At 56.0% G+C, this 5000-nt stretch overlaps 1 protein-coding gene across 1 annotated transcript in view; it reads right to left on the reverse strand.

The window, feature by feature from the left end:
* Positions 1 to 5000, reverse strand: part of notch2 (notch receptor 2) — a 37743-nt gene that overhangs the window by 23764 nt on the left and 8979 nt on the right.

Below are 5000 nucleotides of genomic sequence, written 5' to 3' on the forward strand. Positions count from 1 at the left end.
CACCTGTCCTCCCTCTATCTCACAGAGGCTGCAGCCTGAGCAATGTGGTTCACACAATCATTCTGTCTCCCTCCCCCCTCTCTCCTCCCTCCCTCCCCTTTCTCTCCTCCCTCCCTCTCTCCCCCTCCCTCTCCTCCTCCTCCCCCTTCCTCCCTCCTCCCTCCCTCTCTCCTCCCTCCCTCCCTCCCTCTCTCCTCCCTCCCTCCCTCCCTCCCTCCCCTCCTCCCCCCTCCCTCCCTCCTCTCTCCTCCCTCCACCCTCCCTCTCTCCTCCCTCCCCCCTCCCTCCCTCCCCCTCTCTCTCCTCCCCTCCCCCTCCCTCCTCCCCCCCCCCTCCTTCCCTCCTCTCTCCCCCTCCCCCCTCTTTCCCCCCCCCTCCCTCCTCCCTCCCCCCCTCCCTCTCCCCTCCTTCCCTCTCTCCCCCTCTCTCCTCCCTCCCTCCCTCCCCCCTCCCTCTCTCCTTTCTCCTCCCCTCCTCTCTCCTCCCCCCTCCCCCTCTTTCTGTCTTTGGGTTCAGGCTGAGAGTTTCCCTCCTAAAACAACAAAGACCTTCTGTTGACTTTGGTTCTGGTCATGTGCTCTGCAGCCACGGTCCCGAGTATGTGTGTGTGTGTGTGTGTGTGTGTGAGAGAGAGAGAGACAGTGTGTGTGTGTGTGTGTTATCAGTGTGTGTGTGTTTGGTGTGGAGGAGTTGAGGTGTAGAGAGACTAGGGAGTACCCAGCCAAAAACACCACTCCATCTCTCTCTCTTCCCCTTCCCCTCCTTCTCTCTTCCCCTCCCCTCCCCCTCCCTCTCTCTTCCCCTTCCCCCCTCCTTCTCTTCCCCTCCCCCTCCCTTCCCCCCTCCTTCTCTTCCCCTCCCCCTCCCTCTCTCTTCCCCTCCCTCTCTCTATCCCTCCTTGTGTTCTGGTTCATATCTGTTTCACGTCTGAACACCAGGCTTCATTTAAACTCACCCAGGGTCAGTGTGTGTGTGGAGGGGGATGAACGAGTCATAGCTTAATGATCAATGAACGAGGGTCAGGAGAGAAAGGGGGGGCAGAGGGAGAGAGAAATGAGAGAGAGGGGGGATTGAGAGGGAATGGAGGGAGATAGATCTAGTTACAGCTCCAGACATCTTCCTTTCTTTATCTCCTCTAACTGCCCCTGGGGCAATTACTCCTGTCAGATCAAACTTCCTGCAGACACATACCCTCTCTCCCCCCTTCCCAGTTTCCTCTCTTCCCCTCCCTCCCCCACTCTCGGGGGGAGAAAGGGGGAGGGAGGGGGAGAGATACGACGGCAGGAAGTGATGGTAGGAGAGTTGGTTTATCAGTTTACAGGCAGACAAAGAGATGTTGTTCAGGAGAAAAAATAAGATCTGGCCTGAGGCTGTACTCAGGTAGAGAGTGGGAAGGAGAGAGAGAGCGGCAGAGAGGGAGACAGAGAGAGGGAGAGAGAGAGAGAGAGAGAGAGAGAGAGAGAGAGAGAGGGAGAGCAAGAGAAAGAAATAGGAGGAGAGGGAAAGAAGGAGAGAGAGGAGTGATAAAAAGGGAGAGATGGAGAGACGGAGTGAGAGGGAGGTTATGAGGAGCACATATTATAATGACAGAACACACGCAGGCATGCTACAAACACCTTTCTCACACACACCCCACGTTCAAGCTTGCTGTTCCACCGGTCTGACTGCTTACACACACACTCACTCCTACAGAGCTTGCAACATCTGTGAGAACTGACATTATGGTTTGTGACACAGAGAGAACAAACTCATAAAGACACTCTTAACTATCCTGTCCCCAACAAGGGACGCGTTTGTGTGTGTGTGAGTGTGTGTTTCCTCTCTCCCTGTCTTAACTCCCCTTCCTCTACCTCCTCTCTCCTCTCTCCTCCTCTGACATCTGGCTGTCAACAGCATTGTCATGACAATGCAGGGACAAAACAGCATGTTGAAACTTCCTCTTTCAGTCCAGAGAGCAGCTGACTTAGCAGGCTTGGCTCAGACACACACACACACACAATCACACCTCCTCTTCTCCCCCTCCTCTCCTCTCCCCACCTCCTCCTCCTCTCCTCCCCCACCTCCTCCTCCTCTCCTCCCCCACCTCCTCCTCCTCTCCTCTCCCCACCTCCTCCTCCTCCTCCCCCACCTCCCCCTCCTCTCCTCTCCCCACCTCCTCCTCCTCTCCTCTCCCCACCTCCTCCTCCTCTCCTCCCCCCACCTCCTCCTCCTCTCCTCTCCCCACCTCCTCCTCCTCTCCTCCCCCACCTCCTCCTCCTCTCCTCCTCCTCTCCTCTCCCCACCTCCCCCTCCTCTCCTCCCCCCACCTCCTCCTCCTCTCCTCCCCCCACCTCCTCCTCCTCTCCTCTCCCCACCTCCTCCTCCTCTCCTCCCCCACCTCCTCCTCCTCTCCTCCTCCTCTCCTCCCCCCACCTCCCCCTCCTCTCCTCCCCCACCTCCTCCTCCTCTCCTCTCCCCACCTCCTCCTCCTCTTCCTCTCCCCACCTCCTCCTCCTCTCCTCCCCCCACCTCCTCCTCCTCTCCTCTCCCCACCTCCTCCTGCCCTCTCCTCCCCCACCTCCTCCTCCTCTCCTCCTCCTCTCCTCTCCCCACCTCCCCCTCCTCTCCTCCCCCCACCTCCCCCTCCTCCCCCCACCTCCTCCTCCTCTCCTCCCCCCACCTCCTCCTCCTCTCCTCTCCCCACCTCCTCCTCCTCTCCTCCCCCCACCTCCTCCTCCTCTCCTCCTCCTCTCCTTCCCCCACCTCCCCCTCCTCTCCTCCCCCACCTCCTCCTCCTCTCCTCTCCCAACCTCCTCCTCCTCTCCTCCCCACCTCCTCCTCCTCTCCTCCCCCCACCTCCTCCTCCTCTCCTCCTCCTCTCCTCCTCCTCTCCTCCCCCCACCTCCTCCTCCTCTCCTCTCTCCTCTCCCCACCTCCTCCTCCTCTCCTCCCCCCACCTCCTCCTCCTCTCCTCCCCCCACCTCCTCCTCCTCTCCTCTCCCCACCTCCTCCTCCTCTCCTCCTCCTCTCCTCCTCCTCTCCTCCTCCTCTCCTCCCCCCACCTCCTCCTCCTCTTCCTCCCCCCCACCTCCTCCTCCTCTCCTCTCCCACCTCCTCCTCCTCTCCTCTCCCCACCTCCTCCTCCTCTCCTCCCCCCACCTCCTCTCCCCACCTCCTCCTCCTCTCCTCCCCCCACCTCCTCCTCCTCTCCTCCCCCCACCTCCTCCTCCTCTCCTCTCCCCACCTCCTCCTCCTCTCCTCTCCCCACCTCCTCCTCCTCTCCTCCCCCCACCTCCTCTCCCCACCTCCTCCTCCTCTCCTCTCCCCACCTCCTCCTCCTCTCCTCCTCCTCTCCTCCTCCTGCAGTTCGAGCTGGAAGGGGCTCCTGGTGTTAATGAAGCCAGTGGAATGTTCAGATTCCAGGGGAGCATGGGAACGGTGTTGGCCCCAGATTCACACCCTCTTAGCTGAAACCTGATAGGTCCGCCCTACCAGGCTCTGTGTTGTGATTGGACGCTGGGTTTGGGGTGTGTTGTGGAAGGGTTAAATATAGTAGATGGATAATTAGAAGCAGTGATGATGTGTCAGATGAGTCACAGACACAATTACAGAGGACTGCAGGTCTGGTGCACTCACGCTGCATACAGTAACCTCCTCTGCCTCTCTCTGCCTCTCTGTCACTGTCTCTCTCTCTGTCTCTCTCTCTGTCTCTCTCTCTGTCTCTCTCTCTCTCTCTCTTTCTTTCTCTGTCTCTCTCTCTCTCTCTGTCTCTCTTTCTGTCTCTCTCTCTCTGTCTCTCTACCTCCAACTCACTCTCCTCCTTTCCGTCTTTCTGTCTATAAACCAGGTCTCCAGACTGCGACCAAATGGTTGCATTTTGCGACCAGTTTTTGAGACAGTGCAAGCATTTTTTACAATTACTCGCGCATGTGCGACCTACAAATTTGGAATTTATTGGGGGTGCACAACGTCAGCACACGTTAGCAACGATGCATAGATACGACATTCTAAATAGTAAGACATTAATATCAGCGAGCCCGCGGAATTAGTACCGTAGCTAAAAGTCTTGGAAAGTTTTAGCTAAGACTTGCATGTACAGTACGTAATGTCACATTAAATAATGTATTCAAACTCAAGCATGTGTGGTTCGTCGCTGTTTATCAGTTGTAAAAATGTCAGTAAAAAAACTGACCCATCTGCAACCGATGCAAGCACACCCAACAATTTCCCCAGAAACTATTTCACATCAATTTCCCCAGAAATTGTTCCCTCTCTAGTTACAATAATAATTGCATTGCAGGTCGATTCAATGTTTTGCTTGCGCTGTTAACCGTCAGTGGCTACTGTGCTCCTAGTTAACAAGGTGAGTCAGTGGCTACTGTGCTCCTAGTTAACAAGGTGAGTCAGTGGCTACTGTGCTCCTAGTTAACAAGGTGAGTCAGTGGCTACTGTGCTCCTAGTTAACAAGGTGAGTCAGTGGCTACTGTGCTCCTAGTTAACAAGGTGAGTCAGTGGCTACTGTGCTCCTAGTTAACAAGGTGAGTCAGTGGCTACTGTGCTCCTAGTTAACAAGGTGAGTCTGGAGCCCTGTCATAGACACAGGGTTTCAGATGGACCACTGTGATGGGTTGAATAAAACAGAGTTTGGAAAAGGATGTGTTAGTGTGTGTTTTTCTAGGGCTGTGGTATTAGGGTGTGTGTGTGTTTTGCTAGGGCTGTGGTATTAGGGTGTGTGTGTGTGTTTTGCTAGGGCTGTGGTATTAGGGTGTGTGTGTGTCTCAGTTCACTGAGTGTTTAAACAGAGGGTTAGCCTGGTTCTACCCTGGTTTTACCCTGGTTCTACCCTGGTTCTACTCTGGTTCTACCCTGGTTTACCCTGGTTTTACCCTGGTTCTACCCTGGTTTTACCTTGGTTCTACCCTGGTTTTACCCTGGTTCTACCCTGGTTCTACCCTGGTTCTACCCTGGTTTTACCATGGTTCTACCCTGGTTTTACCCTGGTTCTACTCTGGTTCTACCCT

Source organism: Hypomesus nipponensis, chromosome 26, assembly GCF_054491055.1.
Source record: "Hypomesus nipponensis isolate SF chromosome 26, ASM5449105v1, whole genome shotgun sequence".
In the NCBI taxonomy this organism is placed as follows: Eukaryota; Metazoa; Chordata; class Actinopteri; order Osmeriformes; family Osmeridae; genus Hypomesus; species Hypomesus nipponensis.